Raw genomic sequence first — 27479 nt, forward strand, 5'->3', positions numbered from 1 at the left:
AAGACTTTGCTGTTGCGTAGCGAATTGACGCAAGTTTTGTGCGTGAATGCGTGCGTGCGTGCGTGCGCGCGCGCGCAAGCACGCATAGATTTGGATGTTAAATGGGGGGCCTTAGACAGGGGTGTCGTTCTTCTCCTGTTAAAACTCATGAATTCAGTAACTATAGTGCAGCAGAAATACATATAAAAAACAACGAAGTGAACTCACACAGCGCTTCGTTCTTGTTCGGGGTCTATCTGTTGCGCTTTAGTTAATCATGAATACGCACCAACTCGTCTAGTTTTCAGTTCTTATGTCGGGCTCGCAAGCCCACTTGTGCTCCGGAATATCTGCATGACTATGTATCCTGTAATTTAATTTTTGGCCCTGTGCTTGCAGCTCGCGTGTCAGTCTCCTGATTTTCTTGACAATCTTGTGTGATGTGCAGGCCCGGACAGTTTCTGGTGAATCCATGCAGGTGCGCAGGCTGTTGTAGTCTGCAGATTTGCACTGCAGGTGCTGCTTTGATTGCTTTCAGTTCAACTTTTCGAGGTGCAGGATGAGGTGGGGGGGGGTAATGGTACTCACTCGCATGGGGTTTATTTTTACGCAGCGTCATACTACTGTTACAATGCTATTGCCACGTCAGTGTACTATGGGTGCCTGATGTTCGCTTGCATCTTCATGACTTGCAACCTTCTCTGTGTGTTCGGAAGTTGCATATAGTCACCTGTCGTAATTGTCTACCACCATATTGCACGGTATGGACTTGTTGCGTTTCAAGTTGAGGGGCTGCTGAAGTTGTGTTTCCAAAGGGAGCGGTAGTCGTCTTTGTATCTGTTATGGTAGCGGGCATAATATCTTGGGACCAGGTTCTGAGCTCTTAAGGCAAAGAATTCGCGCTGCAGGCTGCAACGTTACTCTGCCTAGGTGCTTGTTTGTTTGCTCTTTCTCATAGAGGTCTTCAAGCATGGTAAAGCTGCAAAGACCTGTCATAACCTGATGCCTGTATTCGATTAGTTGTCTTTTTTTTGTGTGCGCTGCTGGCAATTCATACCGTACAATACTTTGGACAAAAGTAGAGCATCTGATATTTTTCATAATATCCGCTCGCCCACCCCCCATGATTTCAAGAGTATTATTTTCACCAGGTGTAGAATTTATGTCCAGGAATGGCATAATTGTTTCACCCACGTTCTGGCTCTGCCATTAGGGTCTTGCACTAGCGGAGGATTTGTGGATGTTGACTTGCGAGTATGTTCGTCCAGCTATGTGGAGCACAATGTGCTATCTGGTGTAGTTCTTGAGTCTAGTTTTTTTTCGGCGTCGATGTAAGCTGACTTATAAGAAAGCGAGTGGCCAGACTGGTCAAGAAAGTCTGCAGTGTTGTCGAGAGCTCGTTGCATATTTCTTGATTTCTGTATAAGATAGCTTTCCCATAGACGATAGTACACAGTAGACAGTAGTACTTCTTGCAGTATGCCTGTTTTTTTGGTGTGTGTGTGCCAAATGTGTCTCCAACTCTCACCTGGAATTTTCTGTCTTTCAAAAAGTTACTGTTCAACATAAGTAGTCTACCTGAAGTTCTTTTGCTCATAGTTCTTCTTATTAGAGTAGCATTAGGTACTGTTGTTAAAAGCCTCTTCACGGTCTCCATTTTTCATATGCTATATTACACAATGCTCTGTAATAAAGTTTCTGCTGCTTATGGCCCACTCATATCTGCCAGGCGGGAGAACTCTTGAAAAAGGTTTTCTTTGTGATATGTGCATGATTTAATATGAGCATTCAGGTCCTAATATTTATACATATATAGGACTAGCTTCCTGACGGAGTACTTGCTCGGCCTGATCATGCTAATTTGTGCAGTGCTGTTGAACAATATATAGTGATGCAATGAATGTTTGCGCACTCGAAGTATAAGAAGAGATGCTTGTTTTACAATCGGGCCCTTTCCGTTCAATTGGTGTTACATTTTGCATAAGGATGCCCGCCTAGGCAATAGTATTTGGAAGTTGAAGGGCTCGATAAAAGATGAACTAAATCTAAGTGCAAGAGCTTTTTTTTTACCTGTGATTCCCATCGTAATGCGGCTGCTATGGCTGGCGATTCAACCCCTCGCCTTGTGTTAGCAGCAGAATGCTATAGTCAGGTGAATAAATTAAACAATAATTGTGTTCTCTACCGATTTCTTGTGTTTTGTTGCCTGTATGTAGGTAATACTTGGAATAATTTAGTCATTGCCAAAAAAGCACATTGTGGTCCTTATTGAAGAAGTCGTATTTTGTATATAGCTGAAATGCAGAAATTTCTTTTAAAATCCCAGCTTGATATGTTCTTTCATGTAACATGGTATTTCATTACTTAGAAGGTAGTAATGACAGCGGATATCGTTATATGAATTTACACCCTAATATATGTGATCACAAACATGTTAGAAACTGCTCGCACTTCCGGTTCACACAGTCACTTCAAATCCGACACCACAACGAGCAACCGCGCAGCCAACTGCACCGCAGGGAGTAATACCCGTCCAATATGCCACACTCCAGAAGGTAGAAGAGGTAGTAGCAAAGGCAATTCAGAGCCATCAGACATCCCTACAAGCTACTATGCAGCAACAACTCACAGCTATACAGCAGTCAGCGGCACAACAACAACAATTCGCAACTCAACAACAACACTCTAACACCCAGTTGATGGAACACATCGTGAGACTAGAGGAGAGCATACTAGCACTGGAAGCTCATCAAAGCCGGCGCTCCAAGAAAACAGCTCATCAGACCCTACCAGAACTGCAAGATTCTCTGGGCTCCCCAGAACCCCATCTCGTGCACGCATCACCACCCCTTGATAACCAAGATGGCTCCTCCTAAATATATATGCAGTAAGCGCGGGGGCTCCCCAGGCGAAACCACGGTGTGGCAGTGGAATTGCCGGGGCTACAAGAACAAGTATGGATCACTGATACAATACGTCTCTACATCAACAAGACCACCTGAAATCATTGCACGGCAAGGAACGAACACACACGTCCGCCTACCCGGATACACCACGTATGGCACCGATACAGTTGACAGCCTGCACACCCTGGTCAGTAAGAAGCTAGTGGCCGTTCCATCTCCAGCAATCCGAACCGCTTGCCATTCTGCTCGAAATCATCCCACAGGCAACAAAGAAGAAGGGTCCCATGCTTGTTCTAAACGTCTACTGTCGGCTGAAAACCGCGTCGTCGGTCCTCAAACTGGTTTTTTAGCAAGCTACGCACGCAGCAGGCAACCATCCGCTTCTAATAGTGGGCGACTTTAATGCAGCCCACCCCCTCTGGGGTTATACGTAGACCAACCCCAGGGCAAACATGCTTCACAAAGTTATTGAGGACATCGATCTCACACTCGTCAACGATCCAAGGCATAGCACGAGGCTGGGCACAAGTGTTCAAAGAGACACGAGCCCCGACTTAACCCTCACCAGAAGTATCCCCCAAGCTTGCTGGACCAATCTGGAGAAGTATCTAGGCAGCGACCACGCGCTGCTAGCCACCGCTCTCCATGGGCTCGAATACAAAGCCAGGATAGGCACTGCCCACCTCACGGATTGGACCAAGCTGCGAGAGATAAGAGAAGAAAGAGCTGCGAACGAACAGAGCCAACAGTTTCAGTCAATTAAGGACTGGATCACTCAGCTTCACCAGGATGTGAAGGCGCACACCTAAATGCTTGAAACATCCACCACCACTCCGAGTATCAACGCTCGCTTGCTCCACATGTGGGAAGCCCGGCGTAGCCTGCTGAAGCGTTGGAAAAGGCAAAGATTAAATCGCAAGCTCAAGAGGCGAATAGCACTACTCACACAAGAGGCTGCGGAATACACTACCACGCTATGCCGAGAGAATTGGCTATCCCTCTCTGACAGCTTGAGAGGAAGACTGAGTACTTCCAAGACGTGGAAGTTATTGAGGTATTTAATCAACCCGGCCAGCAGCAAAACGGAATCCCACCACAATATGGCCCGAGTAATTCACCAATTTCCTGGAAACGAGGCGGACCTCCTTTTGACTCTCAAAGCCCAATACTTCCCCACACAGCCATCGGAGCCTCTGCCACCCTACACCGGCACCCCTAACGAGCTCCTAGATTAGGACATTCATCTACATGAAGTAACAGCGGCGATAAATGGCTTGAGACGCCATACAGCCCCGGGAATGGACTAAATAACCAATAAGGCACTTGTAAATCTTGACAGCCCTCGCTACTAGAGCTTACCGCTCATCTTAACGAAGTATGGAGAGAAGGAAACCTTCCCGAGGACTGGAAAATGGCCGAGGTTCGCCTGATACCGAAACCAGGCAAGCCACCAGCCATTGAGAACCTACGACCGATCTCCCTCACTTCGTGTGCAGGAAAGCTCCTAGATCACATCGTTCTCAACCGGCTACAACCATTCCTGGAGGACTCGGGGAAGCTTCCAACAACGATGATAGGATTCCGTCCACACCTCTCAACTCAAGACATCCTACTTCAGCTGAAAGAGGAGGTGATTGTACCAGCGACACGCAACTCCCCCACGGCTATCCTCGCCTTAGATGTTAAAGGGGCGTTCAATAACGTCAAGCATGCAGCAATCTTACAGAGGCTAAACGCGCTGTGCTGTGGGGCAAGGGCGTACTCCTATATCAGAGATTTCCTCTCATAGAGAAAAGCCACCGTAAAGGTTGAGGACAAAGCCACAAACCCCTTCCTACTGGGCGGGCGCGGCACACCACAGGGCGCAGTGTTATCCCCACTCCTTTTCAATATCGCCCTAATAGGCCTACCGCCGCTCCTCGGTAACATCCCAGGGATCCGGCATGGCTTATATGCCGACAACATTACCATCTGGTCGTCCACAGGGTCCATCGGGAAATGGAGAACCGCTTGCAGGTAGCTGAAGACGTGGTGAGCCACTATGCTAAGTCATGCGGGCTCAGCTGCGCCTCCCAAAGTCGGAGCTACTCCTAGTCTCACCGCGAAAGAAGCACACATCCGACTCGCCCACTATCAACATACAACTGGAGGGACCCACCATCGTTCCGTCTCAGAGCGTAAAGATATTGGGAATGGTTTTCCAGTCTCGATCGCACCAATACAATATTAATACAAAAACTTAAGAACACAACAGCCCAAGTTACCCACATGATCCGGCGAATAACAACCAAGACAAGAGGTATTGGAGAGGCGGATACGCTTCGGCTTTTCCAAGATTTCATCGTGTCTCGCATAACTTACGCTATTCCATACGCACTACTCAGTGCGACGGAACTCAAGAAAATCAACACAATGATCAGAAAGGCATATAAGCAGGTGATGGGCCTGCCAATCGGTACGTCCGCAGAACGCCTACTACGACTAGGTGTGCACAACACGGACGAGGAGCTGATAGAGGCACATTTATCCAGTCAGCGAACAAGGCTGGCGGTTACGGAAGCTGTGAGGTCCATTCTCTTACGCCTGGGGCTCTCTGCCCCTCTGAGCCATCCGCCGGCTCAGACCGTGAGCTTACCCCATGCCATCAGGAGAAACATCACCGTACGTCCTCTACCTCGCAATATGCACCCAGTGCACCATGCAGAGCGAAGTAAGGCCCGCGCCGTGGCCACACACAAGCGATACGGCACTTTACCCTCTACAGCCTACACGGACGCGGCTTCTTATCCCAGACGCGCAGCCGCAGCAGCCACAGTAGTCGTCAACAAAGAACATCGGAGCAGCATTTCGCTCACACGGAACAATCCCCTCCAAGCCGAGAAAGCGGCCATAGCCCTCATGCAAACAAAGGTTGAAGTCATAGTGACCGACTCCCAACAGGCGTGCCACGACTTTGCTAGCGGCAGAATTCATACCACTACGCTCTGGACCATCAATCAAAAGCCGCCAACGAGACCAGTCATGATCATATATGCGCCAGCTCATCAAGGCATTCCTGGCAATGAGGTCGCCAATCACGTGGCCCGAAATCTGACCCACCGAGCCGACGCCGAGGAATCTGAACCCGAGCGTATGCACCATTTAATCTCCTACCAAGACATCGCACAACACTACAAGCTAAGCCGCAGAACATATGCACCCCCACACAAGTCAGTACTTAGAGAGCAGGAGTGATTCCTCCGAGCTCTACAGGTTAATACATTCCCCCACCCAACCAGAAATCACCTCATAGCCCCTACACAATTCTCTCCGCAATGCCGCTTCTGCGCAGAGCCCTGGTCCCTCAGGCACATAGTAGGGTGTTGCAAAGCGGCACCATTAAATCCTTCGAACCCTTACCCCACTAACGAGCTTGGGAGACACCCTTGGCCAGCTACGACCTCGAGGATCAGCAACGGCTGATTGCGAGGGCCCAGGAAGCGGCCCGAGCTCAAGGCATTCTGGAATGAGGACGCCTCTCCAAAGCTGCATTCACCTAATAAAAATGTTTATTCTCTCTCTCTCTCTCGCCGGTTCGACAAAAATCACATAGTGTGAAACAGGCTGAAGGGCCATAATATCGTCATCGCGCACCGCATGCTTTATGTGCCAGTGAAAGCTTGGGATTCCGTACAGGCTACTCAACAATAGATCATATTCACACTGTCAATCAGGTGATAGAGAAATGTGCGGAATATAACCAACCCTTATATATAGCTTTCATTGATTACGAGAAAGCATTTGATTCTGTCGAAACCTCAGCAGTCATGGAGGCATTACGGAATCAGGGTGCAGACGAGCCCTATGTAAAAATACTGAAAGATATCTATAGCGGCTCCACAGCCACCATAGTCCTCCACAAAGAAAGCAACAAAATCCCAATAAAGAAAGGCGTCAGGCAGGGAGATACGATCTCTCCAATGCTATTCACAGCGAGTTTACAGGAGGTATTCGGATACCTGGATTGCGAAGAAATGGGGATAAAAGTTAATGGAGAATACCTTAGTAACTTGCGATTCGCTGATGATATTGCCTTGCTTAGTAACTCAGGGGATCAACTGCAATGCATGCTCACTGACCTGGAGAGGCAAAGCAGAAGAGTGGGTCTAAAAATTAATCTGCAGAAAACTAAAGTAATGTTTAAGTCTCGGAAGAGAACAGCAATTTACAATAGGCAGCGAGGCACTGGAAGTCGTAAGGGAATACATCTACTTAGGGCAGGTAGTGACGGCGGATCCGGATCATGAGACGGAAATAATCAGAAGAATAAGAATGGGCTGGGCTGCGTTTGGCAGGCATTCTCAGATCATGAACAGCAGGTTGCCATTATCCCTCAAGAGAAAAGTATATAACAGTTGTGTCTTACCGGTACTCACCTACGGGGCAGAAACCTGGAGGCTTACGAAAAGGGTTCTACTCAAATTGAGGACGACGCAACGAGCTATGGAAAGACGAATGATAGGTGTAACGTTAAGGGATAAGAAAAGAGCTGATTGGGTGAGGGAACAAACGCGAGTTAATGACATCTTAGTTGAAATCAAGAAAAAGAAATGGGCATGGGCAGGACATGTAATGAGGAGGGAAGATAACCGTTGGTCATTAAGGGTTACGGACTGGATTCCAAGGGAAGGGAAGCGTAGCAGGGGGCGGCAGAAAGTTAGGTGGGCGGATGAGATTAAGAAGTTTGCAGGGACGGCATGGCCACAATTAGTACATGACCGGGGCTGTTGGAGAAATATGGGAGAGGCCTTTGCCCTGCAGTGGCCTAACCAGGCTGATGATGATGAGAGCGTGGGTTGGGAAGGGGGGCGATGGATAAGGCGACGATGTTGGCTCAGTCTTGTGTGCGCAAGGGAGAAAAGCGTGGAAGAAGCGGGGAGGAAGCGCGCCGCCTTCAATCGCGCGCGACACATTACGGAGAGGAGAAGGAGGGGGGGGGGTTCTTATGATTCCGGGATCTGTGAATCTGTGATTGCGCAACCTGTTGATTTGCCTTGTTTGACGCATTATATACAGCAACTTGTGCTTAGATACGTAGATGTATTGGATACTTATACGCATATTTATATTTCTCGTTGCGAGGTTTTATGTGTACATGCAGTGCACTTTGTTTTCTATGACACCTTTTTGCCCCTTGTCAAGCTGTATCTTTGCCTTTCTAATGTATATTTTGCAGAACTCCAGCTTTCTTTATGTTCTCTCTGTTGCGACTATAATTTCACTGCAATTACTAGCAATACACGACCGGCGACAGGTGCTCCTGCGCAATACATTGAAGCATGTTTCCTTCGCATTTCTTTTTCGTTTCTCTGCCCCGCTTCACAAAAGAAAAGAAAGACATTGTTGCGGCGCAGCGAATTGTCACATGTTGAAAGTTCGAATATGTTACTTCTTCTTTTGCGGAAAGTAATGGGCACGGGAGTCTTTAGTTACCGGATACACCTATTATATTATTGCGAAAGCGATTATATGGACACTCCAGGTGCATTGTAGCCGCCGCCGTCATACTCCGTGTATATTCTAAAGGCGATAATATCATCGCGCGCCGCGTCTTGTATCTGCGAGTGAAACCACCGGGGGGGGGGGGGGGAGCGCTGGATCAGCGGACGATGCTGGCTCAATTTTGTGGGCGCAAGGGAGCAAAGCGGGGAGGACGTGTGCCGCCTTCGGTCGCGCGCGACGCATCGGGGGGTGTAGAGGGAGGGGATGGCATGCCTTAGGATTCCGTGATCTCTGAATTTGTGATTGTGCAAAATGTTTATTTGCCTTGTTTGACACATTATATACAGCGACTTTTGATTTGATACGTAGATTTATTGAAGGCCTATACGTATATTTAAATATCTTGTTGCGAGGTTTTATGCATACATGCAGTGAACTTCGTTTCCAATGACACCTTTTTGCCCTTTATCAAGCTGTACCTTCGCATTTCTAATGTATATTTTGCAGAACTCCTGCTTTTTATATGCTCTCTCGGTTTCGACTTTAATTTCGCTGCAATTACTAACAATACAAGACCGTTGACAGCTGCTCCTGCGCAATGCATTGGAACAAAATGACATCGTCAATGAGATTTTTTCTGGCCGTTGGATATGTACAAAACGTAAACAAAATTTTTGAATGACAAAGCTTCTTTGAAATATTTGTCCTCAACTCGTTCATTTCATCGCCTTTATGATTTATATGCGAAGCATTTCTTGGAGAACATTTGTCTCTTTGACAGTATTTATCTAACCGCTTACGTATGGGTGCTCTCATAGTCAGTTCCTTAACTTGGTATGTGCCAAAATTGGCGTAGTTAAACGGAGTGTATGGCAAATATAAATGATACGCAATGACATGCGTGTCATGTGGGCAGGGCTGGGCAAAGATCCTTAGTAATTGCATCGTAATATAATACAAGGTACTCGGGCAACAAGTATTTTCGTGCAGATATGCCTTACTACCACAATTATTATATTCGATACGTTACTTCTTATTTGTATGTCAAGGTATTTCGATACATTCCCATTTTTTATTATATATCTATACAGTGTGGGGGCAAACGCGTATGTACAGAAATATTTGCTTTAAGGTTTATTAACTCCAACCAACCTTGTTTCATTTGAATCAAATGACTGCTAGATTCACAAAATATTTGTCTTTCTTGCTCAACGTATATTTTCACTCCAAAACAATGTGTGAAAGCCACTAGACGCAAGCCATCTCCATTCTAGCTTTCTTCAGACTTCGTAACAAAGAACCACGCAAGAGAAACTTTGATTACGACAGTATAGCGACATCAAAATTCTCGCGAAAGACGCCGCACGCATTGGCGTACGCAGCACAGTACGGTGGCTATGAGCAAGTGTCGTGGCGCCGACACAACAGAAAACAAGAAGCCAGGGAAGCAAAAGGCTGGCTGCACGCGGACGTTCGCACGCTTGCTTTTGCCGTGACCGCCACCACGTGACTCTGCTCAACTAATATGGCCGCACAGACCTCGTCGCTAGACGTCCCTGGAGGGCTCTGGCGGAAAGATAAACGAATGTCGCTACCTTTATTTTTTTAGGCGGCTTTGTGGCAGTAGTATCAGCTACAGTTGTTAGTTTCACACGGTAATGTGAACGCCGGTACGGTGTATCGTAGGACGCATGACACATTCTTTCATGTATCGGAAGTACCGATACTGATACATGTCTTTCCATACGTATCATGATGCAGATATACGATACCCAAAGAGTATCTAAAAGAGTATCTAAAATACATGTATCTTCGATACTGGCCAGGACTGTACGTAGGTCATGAGACAGCCGCCTACGTTTTGGTGTGTACCAAAATTTGCATAGCATCAGCAGAGTGTATGACGAACATAAATGATAGGTCAAGACATTCGTGTCATGTAGATCTTGAAACAGCCGCCTACATCTTGGTGCTCTCATGGTTGTTTTGTTAACTTACTAGGCTCCCAGCACAGTGCTTTGCATAACATCGATCCCCACAGGGCGCGAGATCGGCCGGCTTTTTCATATCAGCGGCATGGACTGCTTTGCTGGTTTCGAACTCATATAGTTCTGAAGTTCGTGCGATATTTTCTTTGCCTATGAAATAGAATAAAAGCATGGAAGCATTAATATCAGTTATTTCTGGCACAATTTTTGCGACATACGAATATATTCTTTTATGAAATAATACGTATCTTACTTGTCTTGACAGTGTGTAGGTTTCAAGAATTCGTTTGCAGCATCGTTAGCAGTCACAATGCAGTTAATATTCTTGTACATGATCCCTAGACAAATTCTATAAGGAGAAGGACGAGCTGAAACGAGCATCGCAACGAGAGTGACAAAAATACACGATGGCTGTAGAACGACAATGGCGTGTCGGCGAAGGCACGACGAGAGTGGGATGATGAAGTTAGAATGACGAGAATGGGAGAACCATGACGGCATTTCGACGACAGTATGGCAGCGAATGCATGACCACCACTGTATGACGACGACTCAATGAAGACGATGGCATGACAGCAGTAACGGAATCGCAAAGAGCGTATGACGATGTTTGTGTGGTCACGATGACATAACGAAAGTAGGATGCCGAACTTGGAGTGACGGTCATACCACGAACCCGATAGCGTTACGACAGCATGACAAGGTATGCCAGACGACCGTATGACGACAATGGTGTAACGACGACTGCTTGATAAGGGGTAGATGACAAAGCTGGAATGACGACGATGCACAGACCATAATTGCATCACGACGTCCAGCACATACCTAATGACCCATGCTGTTCAACAACTGGGGCCGCAGGGTCGGCGTAGAAACAGGGACGACGATGGCATGACGAGAGTCGGATGACGCAAATAGATTGAGAGATGGAACGACCACGACGGCATCACGACCATGAGAGGGTAAATAGATAGATAGATAGATAGATAGATAGATAGATAGATAGATAGATAGATAGATAGATAGATAGATAGATAGATAGATAGATAGATAGATAGATAGATAGATAGATAGATAGACAGATAGATAGATAGATAGATAGATAGATAGATAGATAGATTACAACGTCTGAAGGAGGTAAAGAATGCCAATCGCATTAAAAACTTATTCAACGTATTCAAGAAAAAAAATGGGCTGCAATTTTAAATTGCAGTTAGATAAACTTCAGCAGGAGAATGAAACTTTCATCTAACAGTGTGACAGACACTGTAACACGTCGTCAGGTGCACTTTATTTCGCAAGCAAATGAACGTGTTACAGAAGCGGCAGACTCGGGCGCTGCTCCGACGTCTGCCCTTCGCCCAACGACACCATCTGCGGGGTATGCAGAGAAGCAAATCCCGATGCTCTGCATAGGTGCGATCCCAAACGCAAGCTGTGTGGAGGCGACCACCTTACGGCAGCCAAGGAGTGCAAGCGAAGATTTCAGACGCCGTATCGCGTCAGGCGCAAACGAGGTGAGCGCTCCAGAGCCCTCAACGCCGAATATTTCCAGCCCATGGAGAGCTGAATCAAGCCCGGCAAGCAACGCCTCAACGCCGATGCGGTCGCCGCCGCTCCCGGCTCAGGGGGAGATCCAGGTCTCGTATTCGCTCCAGGGGTTGCTGTAGAGGTCGCACCAGGAGCCGCTCCGTCTCCAGGTCGAGGTCGAGATCCCGGGTTCAATCCAGATCCGGGTTAGATACGGTTTCAAGTGCCGCCCGGATTCCAGAACACAGCCACCACCCGGACCTCAGCCCGCCTCCACACGTTGCGGGAAGCAGGTGACCCTCGTTTGGGCCGATCTGGCACGCCACAAGCTTGGCTCCGATACCGAGGCTGCTACGGCACCTCATAAAGACCCCCCCCCCCCCCGCCTAAGCAAGACGGGTACACGGCAGTCATTTGCTTACGCATAGAGAACGACAACTTCAATAACACGATCAAGAGGCGAGTTAACGAAAGGGCAGAGATCAGGAAACTCGTTTCGAATGTGTCGAATAATGGTGCGTCAGTCAGGGCTACCAGGACTCCAATCCCAGCTACGGTACACGGTACTGCATCATCATCATCATCATCATCAGCCTGGTTACGCCCACTGCAGGGCAAAGGCCTCTCCCATACTTCTCCAACAACCCCGGTCATGTACACGGTACTGCGACGTCCTACAAACGCAGGGCAGTAGTCAAACAAACACGTGAATCGGGAGCGTAGTCCTCAGAAGTCAGCGAGACTAAGCAAGCTCTCATTGGGCTGGCAGACGGCCTCAAACAGGTCACCACTAACGTCAGTTTCCTCACCGATAGCGTTCGCCAAATTCAGGTTGCGCTCGGAGATACCAACAGGGGGCTCAGAGCTCTCGCAGGCTGCATCGAAGTCATTGATGTGCAAATGGCTTCATACGCCTCCATCGTACAACCGCTAACCGTTCCTGCCATACTAAAGGAAGCTAGACTTCAGTATCCCACCAGCGCGGCGACAGGAGGTCCCAGTTTTTGCGTAGCCCTAACTGCCCCGTTAGGTGGTAGTCCGTCCGATCAGCAATGATGGATAGATCCAAAGAGAGTTTTCGCATTTGGCAATGGAACTGCGGAGGTATTCTAACAAGAAAGCCCCTCTGCAGCAGTTTTTCAGGTCTTTCGCTGTGAAACCTCAGGTTATCGCTCTCCAGGAAACATTAGGCTCCGCAGCCTCGCTCCAGGGCTACAGGACGTCTCGGGCCGGCCCGGGGGGCGAGATATTTGGATCTTGATCGATGAAAGACTGGCTCATCTCACCCACGACCTCAAGCTGGCGAGTGGTAGAATCGAATATGTCATAGTTGAGATCATGCTTGACGTACCGCAGCGGAATCAGGGCAGCAACAGCATGTTCGTCCTCAATATCTATAGCAACTCCCAGGGACTCGCACCAGCAGTTCAAGAACATCATGAAGAAAGCGACTGACTTGGCCGGCCCTAGACCCTTGGTCGTTGTCGGCGACTTCAACACACCGTACGGCATCTGGGGCTACATCTACGACCCTACCAAGGGGCGCAACTTGTGGCAAGACGCCAACGAGATGGACTTCGCTCTGGTCACTGACAAAGATTTTCCTACGCGCTTCGGCAACTCCGTTACCCGGGACTCGACACCCGACCACGCCTTCGTCAGGAACGTCGAGTACGTGGGCAGGGAGAACACCGCCATGGAGTTTGCCAGCGACTACTACATAATCGAGACCAACTTCAAGGTGTCTCGGAGTGGGGTCATGGAATTCACGTTCATCGATTGGGACCATTTTCGCAAGATTTGCGAAGAACCCGGGAGAGCCAGGGCACCAGCACTCTCGAAGAATGGTGCGAAGGCATACGGAATAGCGTTTCCGCGGCCACCAAGAAAGTAGAAACCGATCTCCACGTCGAGCGGATGGACAGCAGACTCGCCCACCTGATTGAGGCCAAAAACGCCCTGATCCGCCCATGGAAGGGTCAAAGGCTCAATCGCAGACTCCAAAAGAAGACCTCGGAGCTCAACAAGGTCACTGGTGACCACTGCAAGGCGCTATGCCAGTAGCAGTGGGACGAGCTCGGCGAATCCATCGACGGACAGATGCGCTATGACAAATCCTGGGGTATGCTGAAGCAGCTTCTCGACGAAAGCGGCTCCAAGTCAAATCAGAGGCATACCTTGGCCCGGGCCATTCACGAAGCCACCATGTCTCACACCGTCGATGAAGTCGCTTCAAACCTTACACAGAAGTACCTGCACGTCCGTCGTGACGGAGATCCAGCGACCCAACTCCTGGACTACCGAAGCCCTCCACGCCCCGAGCTGGAAGAAGACTTCCCCGTTGCCGATGCCAAACAGGCCATTTTCGCGTTCAACCGTAAGCCTGCGTGGAGGCCTGACGAAGTCACCCACAACATGTTGAGAAACCTCGACGACACGTCCATCGTCTTTCTGACCCACAAGATAAACGAGTCCTGGAAGAGCGGCGTTGTTCTTGCAGCACGGAAGACTGCCTGTACGGTGCTCAGTCCCAAGCCCGGCAAGGCCCCGAGCATGGAGAACCTCAGGCCGATTTCTCTAACCTCCTGCGTCGGCAAGCTCATGGAGTGCATCACCCTCAAGATACTCAACGGGTACCTCAAAGACAACGAGGTTTACACGTGCAACATGATCGGCTTCCGCGCTGGACTATCGACGCAGGATGCCATGAAACTAATCAAGCATCAGATCGCGGATGGCCGTTCCAAAGATGTCAAGGCTCTGCTCGGTCAGGACGTCGAGAAGGCTTTCGACAACATGTTCCGCACCTCAATCGTCAAGACCATTTCAGACCTGGGTCTCGGTTACAGGTTGCAAAGCTACCTTAGCTCTTTTCTAACGGACAGGAAGGCCAAGCTTAGCATTGGAGATTTCCGTTCCGAAGATGTGCCCTTCGTAGGGTGGGCCACTCCTCAGAGCGCCGTCATTTCCCCAGCACTGTTCAGCATCTGTATTACTGGTATTTCCGGGAGGTTGGCACGCGTCGAGGACGTCAAGTACACCATCTACCCCGACGACATCGCCCTCTGGTGCTCCGCCGGCTGCGAGGGCAGAGTCGAAGAAGCCATCCAGGAGACGATCGACCTGATGGAGGAGTATCTCCGCACGCCGTACTTGGATGCTCCCCAGCCAAGTCGGAGCTTCTGCTTCAGAGAAAAGGGAAAGGAGGCAGACATAAAGATTGGAAGCGAGTTTCCGAAAGCAGCATCAGTCTTCGCACTTGTGCCAACGTTATTCGGGTTTTGGGAATGTTTGTTGAATTCAACGGCGGGAATGGAACGGCTCTCCGCAAGATCATCGCAAAGACAGACAACGCTTCCCACCTCGTTCGAAGAATCGCAAACCGGCACCGAGGCATGAAGGAAACGAATCTCCTCAGGCTGATCAATGCCTTCGTACTAAGCCACTTCACGTACACGATTCCTATGCACAACTGGCTCAGAGCGGATCGAGACAAGCAGAACGCTCTCATCCGCATAGTCAAGAGGGCTCTCTGGCTACCCATCAGGATCCATGCCCAGGATCTCCGCAAGCTGGGCGTACATAACTCCGCCAAGGAGACTGACCAAGCCCATGAAGGCACGCAACTCCCTCACCTGGCCATCACAGCAGCAGGTAAACGCATCCTTAAAGAGCTGGGTTACCACCCTGCGGGATTCCCGATGGTCAGTACTCCAATTCGTAGGTGCATTCGAGGAAGTTCGATGTGGCCCCCGTGCCCCGAAACGTCCATTCCATCCTTAATGAGGAAAGACGCAAGGCCAGAGCAGCATCCATCGTCAAACAGATCAAGCAAGAGGACATTAGAGCAAGCTTCGCCGACGCCACGGAGTACAGCGATGGCAAGACCTTTGCAGTTGTTGTGATCGACTCCAGTGGCAAGATTACCAATGGCGCATGGATTCGCACTTCAGATCCCGGAGTCGCCGAGCAAGACGCCATCGCCCTGGTAGACGGTCGTGGGACTTTTCAGAAGGGTTGCATTGCCAAGCAAGGTGCTCGTCTCCTGAGCGGCTCGAGTCCATATGCTCTCACGCATCACTAGATTCACTGGTTTCCCGCTCATGTAGGGTCGGTCGAGGGTGCTCCCCCGAACCTCAATGAGTCTGCCGACGAGGCTGCACGTGACCTCACTGACCGCGCTTCCTCTGTAAGCAATGCCGACTTCCCTCTTCCCTATGGCTACAGGGGCGCTCCCTCTACTCACAACGAAGTTACTAAATTCTTCTACATGTTTAAAAGGCTCTTTCCACCCCCTCACCCGAAGCTGAATACGGCGCAAGCCGTTTCACTTAGACTTCTACAGATCAGCACATATCCGTGTCTGTCCGTTCTCCATGATGCTTAACCCGACGTATATCGCGACGACGCCTGCCCGTCCTGCAGGCAGACCTCTACTCTGGCGCACATGCTCTGGGAGTGTGGGTGGACATACGCAAAATTCACCGAGCAGGAATCGGAGTCTCTTCTGCGTAGCCCCGCTCTAGACAAGCAAATCCTGGCTGTCGGGCGTGCCCGCGACCGGGCCTGTGAGTTAAACCTACCGGTCCCGACGTGGGACTAGCCGGGTTCGCGTCCTCGCCGGACCTGCAACAAAGTTTCTTCACTCACTCACCTACTCACTCACTCACTCACTGTAACATGACCTCGATGGTGACGACGAAAAATTCACCGACGATTACGATACTCCCTAATACGAAATTTGAGCGCAGCTCTATACGTCTGTTCATTTGGTGTGTCAGTATTTTGGATTACATTTTGTATTATATAGGTACACAGTTCATACTGGGGGCGAGAACGCTGTGAGTAGAGTAGCTAGTCCGGCACATTGCAAACGAAGCAAAGTGTGACGTTACTGCCTTGCTAATCGGGAGATCGCGAGAGACAGCGCGTAGGTGACGCGTGGGCGTGATTCACAACAGCAACGGCAGACAGACCTCCGCTCATGCAGCGCTTTGTTTCCATACTGACGACGCGCGCTACTCTGACGCCATATCGTAGCCATCGTCACCGCACTGCCTATATTGCGCGGCACTACGCTTTTCTTTTCACGCTTTCGTTCCACCACCGACGAGAGTGGCCCTTAGTCGCGAGCAAATCGTGTCATCAGTGTCGGCGGCGACAACGCCCAAGGGAGTGTCACATCGAGCCTTATCGTAGCCGCTTTCGATCGCTCCTCGCAGGAGCAGTGATCCCCTACACACACACACTGATACCGCGGACTGACCTCAGCAGCTGAAGCCGTGGACGCGCGTAGCCCTCCTCACCTCCCGCTACACTGGCTCCCCCTCCCCCTCCGAAGCGCAGATGAGATAGTCCACGCGACTGCAGATGCCGCGGCCGCCGGAAACACAGCTCATGCGAAGGCCGTCGCCCCTTCACTCCTCCTCCACTTTCCGCCTAAGGCTTTCACTGTAGCCTCCTCCTCCCCTTTCCTCCTCGCGTTCTCTTCTTTCATCTGCTGAGCTCTGCGCTGACTTTAACCTTTCTCAGTGCTCGTTCGATTGGTTACGAGCTACGTAGGCGAGGCACATCGACGCTCAACGCAGGAACAGGCACCCAAGCTGCGCTCTAAAACGTCCACAACTGACACCCAAGTCGGACGGAAAATATAATGGTGTGTGTTTCGTTATTAATGGTGGAAGCTTACATACGAAGTACTGCAAGTGCGCTCAATCCTTGAAGTAAAGTTTCAAATTGCTTTTGGAACTGAATCCTCGCTGAATGGTTCGATAGGTAACCAATATATTTTCCCTCCTAATTAAACAGTTTATCGGAAACCATAATAAAATATGAGGTGGTGTCTCTCTCGTTGTCCCTAATGGCAGAAATAGTGATTCTGTTTTTGTTGACGGCGGTGTATGCAAAGCCGCTTACTCAAGAAATCTGGTAAACTGTGGATAGACTATAGCTGTCGGTTTATTTTACAATCCAGCTTCAGTAAGGTCTCCGCCAGAATTTCTTTTCTTGTGAGCAACATTTTGCTGAGTTTTCGGGCTGCTTACGTACCATTTGCTGGTGGCTTTAAACAATCAGATTTAGGATGGCGCTGTTGTAAACAATCACTCAGTGGCACAACTGTCTTGCATACTAGCTCTTTTGAAATGGTAAATCCCCATTTACTATCTTAGTGTAATAATGCAACTACTAGGCCCTAATAATGCAGCTGTATTAGATTTATTTTTGTGCATAGATTTTCCAGTCTCAATCCTTCCATTGTTACAGTTAAAGGCATACCTCATCATGAAGTCATTGTCGAACGCGTTTTCGCTCCTCTGATTCGAAATTAGGCTAACGTGCCGCGCAAGGTTTTGTTTTGCGATGAAAGTGGCTATACGTCTCCCCATTAGAGAGCTGGAAGTATTCTCGCCGTCACTCGTCGAAGGCTGCCAGTTGCTGGGGGGAACGCACAACGCGTGGTCGTCCCATACCATTTCCGAGAATGAACTGAATGGAAAGGAAGCCGGTGCAGTGCGCACGGCGCCATTTGCTGCCCTTTCCCTCCCCGTCGCAAGCGAAACGGCTCTGACTGGTAGCGCGCGTGGCGTCAGTGCGCACCTATGCAGCTGGAATTCTTGCTAATGACTCACGCTACGGCACCGGCGCAGCTGTCAACTCATCAAACCGCCCTTTCCCGCGGCTGCTGTGCCCCAAGAGCAACTGCGTTTTTCTATGTGACCACAACGACACCAAAACTACTGAACCACTCCAAGCTTCGCTTCAAAAGCCCCCTCCCCGTGTCTTGTAGCAAGGACCTCAAACAAAAATTAAGTGAGTTTACCTACTGTATAAATTTATTCAAGTACGCCTTTCGCCCCCTCACCATTCATGATTGGAACCACTTACCGGAGGAAATTACCACTGCGCCTTCTTCATTTTTTTTCTTTACTGCGAGCGCGTTTTTCATAAAAAATATCCGCCTGCATTCCACCGTGTCAAAGTATATGTACAGAGAATCTATTGGCGACGTTAGACAAGGACCACTGACCTTAGACTACGTTACATAAGCACCACCACTTCAAGCAACATACGTCACACGCACACGCACATGCGTGGAAGCGCAGTGTCAAGGTCATACGTCAAACGCGAGAGCCTCATTGAAATAATGTATGTTTAAAAGTAAATAGTGTCTGAGAATGCGTAAACTGCGACTTACACACAAGTTGCAGACATGACACCTTCGGACTGTAAACCGAATATACGAGAAAACATAATTCTCTTACACGGAAGCTGAAAAAGCAACACGTTTTTTAGCTGCCGTTTCAAGTCTGTCTGAGTGGCTGGGACTGCTAGGTGGTGACACGGTTTCTTGATAGTCTTTACTATAATGCCGATTGCAGTCGCAGCGCATGCTGTGCGACAGATACACAGGGCAGAGCGCCCACATAATGGGCACGCGTTTGTGAGGGGCACACGCTTGTGTGCGAAAGTGCAGCATACAGCCTCATTCTTCTAGGCCCTCCGCCAAGCGGAGCTGCGTTATTGAAGTAAGTGAGCTCAAAGTAAAATGTGTCATAATATTTGCAAAGTACAACTTTCATATAACCTGCAGACAGGATAGCATTTGATTGAAATTGGAATAAACGAGAAAACAAAATATGCAACGCGATAGCTGAAGCACAATGCCGTTTTCCAATTGCCGTGCTGGCGGTATTGTTGTTTGAGTTAGCACAGGCCGAGAACTCCTGGCCACCTAGAGGCTAACAGCTTCGCTGTCAAATAAATGCTGGGGTTTCACATGCCAGAACCATGATATCATTAGGAGGCGCGCCGTAGTGGTAGACTCCGGAATGAGTTCGACGACATGAGAATCTTTAACGTGCACCCAATGCACGGCACAGTCGTATTCTTGCATTTCGCTTCCATGGAAGTGCGGCCCCCACGGCAGGGATCTTATCTCGCACCCTCGGACGTAGCAGCGCAACGTCGTAGCCACGGCAACACCACGGTAGGTGAACACACATTTGCAGCAGCGACAATTGTTTAATTAACTTTATTTTATTGTCATATCATTTAATTATTGTATTAAGTTTCAGGCACCAGCTGTGTATCTTCTATTACCCATGTATTTGATGCACATGTTCTCTCTTTTCTCCCGACTACAATGTCAGCTATGGCGCCGCAGTAATATCTGTATATTCAATCACCCTTGAAACACCATGGACAATGGTCGTGTTCAAATCCGCCCTTCTACAACCCTGGCCCAGGGCACCTCGACCACTTCCAGGCCAGTTTCGGCATTCATGCGTTAGCCTGCAAATTCACCTAAGTTGCCCTTGGTACTCGTTCGCCACGCTGCATTGTTCGGCCATAGCACGGGCGACCTTTCGCCGACCACTCGCCGATATGTGTGCCACTGAAGAGGTACGCGAAACGGGAGAGCACCGTGATCGCATAACAGGTGCGTTAAATGCTCGATATGGACATTATTCGGCCCTCTTCAAGCCCGTGAGCAGCGCTCGTCATTTTTGTTCGGAAATAAAATTGTTCGTTCAGGTTTTGTGTTGACTACAGGCAACTGAACAAATGTACGACACCCAACGCTATTGATTCGGTGCGGCATCCCAAGTTCTTTTCATCGCTTCATTTACGCGTGGGATACTGGCAAGTCATCGTCGCTGAAGAAAACTGCAAGGCAGCCTTTCGAGACTTCATGCTTGCACGAATTAATTTCATGCTATTTGGGTTGCGCACGACTCCCAGCACCTTTCAGCGCACCATCAACTGCGTGCTAGGACCTCTGAAGTACCAATCTTGTTTGGTGCATCCTGTTCGTTGGCGCAGGGCAAGAACAACATCTGCACAATTTGGACGAAGTACTACGCAAGGTCTATGAGGCTGGGTTTCTGTTACACCGCGTCGAGTATCAATTCGGTCTCTCCAAGATTTCACACCCAGGGCACACTATCTCTCCCAATGGCATCCAGCCGCTCCTGGAACGCACTGCTGCTGTGGTGAAATATCCCACATCAACTTGCCTCAAACAAGCTGAGTCGCTTGCAGGTGTGGCTTCGCATTTACGCAGATTTACTCCCCAGTTCGCATCTACCGCCACTCCTCTGACCGAGTTATATAAAGAAGGAGGTATGTGTCGAATGCGGTGCTCCATGAGAAATCGCTTTTCGAACTTTAAAACAGCAGTTAACTCTCTGCCCAGCAATAGGTCAATTCGATGACGAGTTGACTAGGCCAGCCAGATGGGCTTTGGGGCAGTGCTCATGCAAAGTGACCCTGATGGCATAGAATGTATAGTCGCATGTGCGAGCCGCAAACCTTCAGATACCCAGCGCCACTACCCCTCCAGTGAGCTAGGATGCCTTGCGGTGGTAGGGAGTGTGAATGGCAAATTCCGTCACTATCTCTTTGGGTGGAAGTTGACGGTTGTGACCGATAATTCTGCGTTAACATGGATGTTTCCCAAGCAGCAGGTGAAGCATAACTTTGCCCGATGGATTATCACGCTGCAAGAGCACGGTTTGGCGGGCGCCACCATGCTGGAGGGCAAGAAACATTACCGATGCTCTCTCACGGATCCCATTTGACCGCGTTGCCCGAAACGACAACAGTCACATTGTATCCTCTCAACAACGCTTCTGCAAAGCCCAACAGGAGGACAAAGGCTTATTATAAACCACTGTCTCAATCGCTGCTACAGGAACGAATTCGACATATGTAATACGCGATGACACGCTGTATCAGGATCATATCATGAGAAGCAAACAAACAACGACACCAAGGCCAACATAGGGGAAATTACTTGTACTTGCTAAGTGAATTAAAAGAAATGATAAATTAATGGCAATGAAAGTGGAATAAAGAACAACTTGCTTTATGTGGACAACGATACCACGTATTCGCATTATGCGCGCCATGCTCGTACCAATCGGCAACAGTGACACCAGGAAAACTGGGAAGAACGACACCTCCTAATCATTCATAATTGTTTTAGATCGGAAACATAGCGAGCCATGACGCACCGCAAGGAGGGCACATTGGCCAGCGAGCCACGCTCCACAGAATGCAAACAATGCTTCTGGTGAACAAAGGTGGAAAGCAAGGTTTGAACGGAGACATGGCCTGCCAAAAAATCTATGTATGTCAGACCGTGCTAAAAGCTTGTGCAGCCGTGAAACAAGAAGATATCTTAGTAGGGTAGAGGTGCAGCACCATTAGACGTCTGCATTTAATCCCCAGGGAAATGGTCTTATGGAACGAACGAAAGCAACTCGCTACGTATACCGAAGTAAGGAAAATAGGAGAAGCTGACCATGATGTTCACCTTCAGTCAGCTGCTTATGCCGTTAACATGGCGCTGTAGATATCTACTAGGAGGACACCATATGAAACTTATCTACGGAAAGCTGGCTCGGCTGATAGCGGTGCTGAACATAGACAATCCGGTTGCCATCTCCAGCTCCGGCGGCCGAGCGTCTGTCTTTGAAAATACCAGAACAGCAGCAATCAGAAGAGCTTCAAAAGCGCAAGAAGAGCAGAACTGCCACTATGACCGTCGATATCAACCTGCTCCAGTGTGTAACGTCGGTAACGAGGTGAGGAGGGTCCCAAGGGGAGCCAGCTCCAAGGGGAGTCAGAGCGAGGTTTGAAGGGCCCTCCGCAAATACCCGGCGCATAGGAGAGAACACCTGGCACGTGAACACTTCAGTTTCAGGCGTCAGCCTCAGCTGGTGTAAAAGAAATAACTTCGCCTTGCATGTGTCACACCTCAAGAAATTGTACCTTCTATTCAAGTGAACTGTCTATTTTAAAATGAATTGTCGATCCTTCTCTCAGGTCTTCAGCCTGGGCGAGTGTGAAGACACAGACAGAAGCGCACTTGGGCTTGAGCGCTCGGACCGCGGGTGCGAGAAGAGAAGAAGCGGAATTAAACCATGCGTTCGATGCCACGACCCTTTTCTCCATTACAAAAAAGTAAATAAAAGAATGACTAAATAAACATGAATAATTAGATAACAATAAACGCACTTAAAAACAATAGCACGTTTTCGGTAAGCATTGAGACTTATATTTATGATCGAAGCATGTGAAATGCACACACCTTCCTTGCTGTCATCTAATCCTTCTTCTAAACTAATTGACATAAAATAAAGGGCAAAAAAAGTCAAGCGAAATCGTACTTCGCACTATCTATACATATATTAGCACGGAGTCGGACGCCTTACTAACGAAGTGTTTGGGGCCTCTGATATCCTTCGTTATAAAGGTCATTTCACTGTACAGGTAGCGCAGCGAACGGCTCACACAAGAACAGGGACACAGGGATTCCTTCGTGGTACAGGTCATCCCGTTATACAGGCGTTCGTTGTAGAGGTCCTCAACTGTATATGTCTGATGTTTGGAACCAAGCGTCGCTGCTACTCCCTACGCATTTCTTTCTCGCCACGCATTACTCAAGAACCTTGCGTGCATACTTCTCCTTTTGTCTTCCAGCCGCTTTCTACATACAATTTCATCGTGAAGCGCTCAAAACAGAGCCTTCTTAGCGGCGGCAATATCGGCCCTATTGCTGCCAATACAGGCGATGACAGTAGATGGCGCACAATACAGAGTTCGCGGAGCGTACCTTACTAAGGTGCACTATTGGGCAGGTTGGTGTAGCATCTTTAGGATTTATAGGACTAGTACTTAGACGAAGAGAAAGACCAAAGAATGGTGTATTCCCCTTGTCCGTTGTCTAAGCGCTGGTCCTACAAAATCTGAACTAGCATAAATTGTGATCATAACGGGCGCATGAAACCTGCATTTCCGAGGACTTTGGTTAAAGTTCGAGGTGAGGGGGGAAGGGGATGCAGACGCAATAAACCAGTGGCCACGGATGCTTCCTGCGCAACCCTTCTCAGAAAGCAGCGCACGTTGCGGCTGTCGTGCATTACTAAGATGTTGAAGCAGCGCGCTTAAAACTGGCACGTTCACGCAACATAGCAAGGACATGCACAGGCGCTGGACTGCTACTATTGCTTTATTGCTCAAAGAGCCGCCTTTTGTATTGTCGATGGAGAAGCGCAAGCGCTCTGGCGAGGGTGAGGCGTGAACAAGAGTAAAAAAAGAAAAACAAAGATTGTATTTTCTTTAGTCTCCCACTCTAGAAATCAACCATGTCCAAGACACTGGCCCGCTTTGTCAGAGAATCCCACCGAGGGGCGACTGACACACCTGTCTTTCCAAATGTCAATTCCTATTGCTTCGAAAATTTCCCTTGTTTGTTTTCTGTGTTTCCTGCGCACAACTTCCGTTTCTTTCAGGACGGGTTTGCAGCTACAATTCCTGCAGTGCAAGGCTAAATGACGTGAATCTTCCTGCTCATCTTCCCGATGTATACATTGTTACAGGACACACGGACCTTATAAATCACTCGTTCAGTACACGTGACGTTTAGGTTTAGGTGCTTGATCGCGCGGGGACAGATTTCCTTTTTCACGCCATTCACCTTTTTGCACAGGCCCGACTATCCCACAGGTGCCAAAACACCGCATCAACGGTGGCTTTTTGGCCTATCTTTCGAAGATTGTAGGAAACTGTGTGCACGTAAGGTACGACCACCTTGACAGTCACTGCGAGTGACTCCGCTCGCCTTTCACAGCGAAGCTGTCAGCCTGCTCGAGTTGGCAGGGACATTACGTGTCCGTGATCAAAAAGAAAAAGAAAAATTGAACCGAAAGAAAGTGCATATTTCCTTTGGAATAAGACATACAACAAAGTGCTCAGTATTCATTTCAATAAAGAAAAGCACAAAACAAGCGTGAAAACCGCATGATGGATCTGGCGCCGGTGAACAATACGAACCCCGTTCCTTCTCTCCGCGTGTGTTTCCTGGTAAACATTACGGTTGCATAAGCTGCTCCGGGGAGAAAGGGGAAACTGCGGCATACGAATCATCGAGTGACGTCAACAAAACTCATATTTAAAAGGGAGACCTGCCTAGCATCTCAGTCAGCTCATTGCAAGACCGCTACGGGAACACCAGACAAAGTTAAGACTCCCGAAGAGAAGCGTGAATACAACGAGCGGCGACGAGTGCAAAATCGTAATGCTTAACAACGGTGTCGTGCTAAGACCATGCAGAACAATAAAATATTTCATATCCCCATCGACGGCATTTGAGTGGTTTTCTGACAGCTTCGCTGGCCATCCACTTTCGCAGGGTCGGGATTGCAGGTCATTTTTTTTTTTGTCTTCTCGACAATTGAAAACTAACTGCAACTTTTGCATGTGTGCGTGAACGTATCAGCTTTAAGTGTTCTGCTGTGATATCATGGCTCACCAGGTAACGCACCAATATTTATTAAGCGGTTCTCATACGTCTTTCCAATATACGGATGAAAAGTGGATGTTATGGGTGAAAAGAAGAAGTGAATTTAATGGTTGGAAACACTCACCGGTAAAAAGTAGAAGTATAAATAACCTGTAGAGCTAAACTGGTGCAGCCGTCCACAAGCTTACGCACATAGAGTGCACTGAATGAGACACAACTTGATGCAAAGAATAAGCCGTGGCCGCTGGCAACGGGGTAGTGGTATGCGGTATTCGTTGGTCGAACGAACATGACAGCGAATTACATGCCTCTCCCGCACTCCCGGAGGTTAATTTTGTGAAATAACAAGCGAGTGAAACTGAGGTGCGCATTGAAGAGATTTCAACTCAGGTGCGTGCCAGCTGCTCATTCCAAAGCACTCACGCGTGGTTTCCCTTCCTCTTTTTTCTCCCGAATGTTATTCCGCCGACACGATAGAAGCAAAAAAAAGAAAGAAGGAAGGAAATACGAACATAATGGAAAACAGGACATACGAGCCTGATTGAAGGTCTGACGTACTGCTACGGTTGGAAAGTGGAAAATCACACACAGCATGAACTGAATCCGCGAGGCGAGAATTCGAAGGATATGGAAGGTAGGAGGAGGGGATGTGTAATTAATGCGATAGAATTATATTACCCGGGCGCTTTTCTGCCATCGCCGTCACCGTCGCCGCCAGTTTCTGAATAAAGTCCAAGGGCGATATAATCGTCGCCGCGCGACGTGTGCTGTATGTGCGAGTGAAAGCGTGCGATGCTGAGGTGGCGAACGCGGCTCAGTTCGCGTGTGCAAGCGAGGAAGCGCGCCCTCTCCCGTCGCGCGCGAGGCATGGGGGTGAGGCAAGGGAGAGTGGGCGTACATCTCGGCGGCGGCTGCTTACGGCGCGGCCGTGCGGGCGCCGTATCTTGAAAGCGATCTGCGACATGGCCAAAGTGCACGCCCTCGCGGGCCTCATCTTCAATGTACCATGTTTGCAAAGTGCGTCTAGTGCTTGCAGCTTCGTATGCGCTGTGTTTTCGATGTTTCATTCGCTTTGATGCGACAGATCCAGGAAAGTGAATTCGATCGCAGCTGGGGGGCTGCCGCGATTCCTCTCTGCAGCATTTTGATAGGCTGTTTCCGCATTCATCCAGCAAGATGTGTTCATGATTAGCTGTGCGCGCGTGACTCCGTGCTTGCTAATTTAGTTGAAACACATTGACGGGCTAGTTCGTTTGAATCCATGATAGAATGTGTAGGTGTGACTTAAGGAGGATGTGGAAGGCAACAGACACACAGAAAGAAGGCTGCCTCTGTTGTCTCTGTTTTTTTCCTACGTCTGCGTACATCATTATATGATTGGTAATTTAGTGAGTAAGCGAATGTTTGCAAGTCTATACGGCCGATAAATCGACTATCCTTACTACTAATTTTATATATCTCTCTTCTACTTTTATTTTTTCCGTCCCCTTTCCCCTGTGTAGGGTAGCCAACCGGGCTCAGTCCTGGTTAACCTCCCTACCTTTCCTTTCTCATTTTCTCTCTCTCTCTCTTTATATCGCAAGCGTGGTTCGACTTTCGGGCGAAACTGCGATTTTTTTAGAACTCGTGGACAACGTAGAGAACGCCAGTAATTAAGGAAAATAACACGCGGGAGGTTGGCAAGAAAGAGCATGGACAATTCAAGGTTGACTCTGTTGGCTGATTGCAATTCTGCATTTGGGTTAAGCGAATATGTCCATAAAGCTAATCTCTCACTAACGAAGTGCTATTTAGCCTTCTGGTTGGGGCCCTGTTGAAGGTGAGAGATGTTGCAAGAGGGATGGAACATTTGCGGTTGAATCTGCAAATAAAGAGCGCAAATGATATCCTTAAACGTCACACAGACCGGTATGCCACGTTATTCTCCACAGTATTCTCTCACCGCACCTAGTGAACACAGCAGCATGTGACATTCCCGAGTGAGTATAGAATACAACGTGCTTTATAAAGCGAAAAGGAGAACCAAAGGGTTAATTTCTTTCGGTTAATGGCAACTCTACAAGCCCCACACAGACAATGAGTCCGGAGAAACCATGGATGAAACTAACTGACTATAGAATAAATTTATATTTATCGATAAAAAGATGAAAAAAGAAAGTGGACGAAAAGACTACTTGCCGCGGGCTGGAGCTGAACCGACATATTCCGCATTACCTATGCGGTGCTGGGCCAATTTATCTACCGCAGTACCATATTTGAGTTCTATTTTTGGAGTATCTGTACAGT

The 27479-nt window shown here is 48.7% G+C and overlaps 1 protein-coding gene and 1 pseudogene across 1 annotated transcript in view; one reads left to right on the forward strand and one right to left on the reverse strand.

Annotated features, from left to right (window-relative positions):
* Window positions 1-25503, reverse strand: part of LOC142576609 (polyamine-transporting ATPase 13A3-like) — a 296153-nt gene extending 270650 nt beyond the window's left edge. Inside the window, exon 1 of the mRNA XM_075686810.1 lies at window positions 25318-25503. The gene's annotated coding sequence lies outside the window, so the exon portion shown is untranslated. The remainder of the gene's footprint in view (window positions 1-25317) is intronic.
* On the forward strand, window positions 2592-13778 carry LOC142575003 (uncharacterized; annotated as a pseudogene).
* Window positions 25504-27479: the final 1976 nt, after the last annotated feature.

Source organism: Dermacentor variabilis, chromosome 3 (assembly GCF_050947875.1).
Source record: "Dermacentor variabilis isolate Ectoservices chromosome 3, ASM5094787v1, whole genome shotgun sequence".
NCBI classification, from domain to species: Eukaryota; Metazoa; Arthropoda; class Arachnida; order Ixodida; family Ixodidae; genus Dermacentor; species Dermacentor variabilis.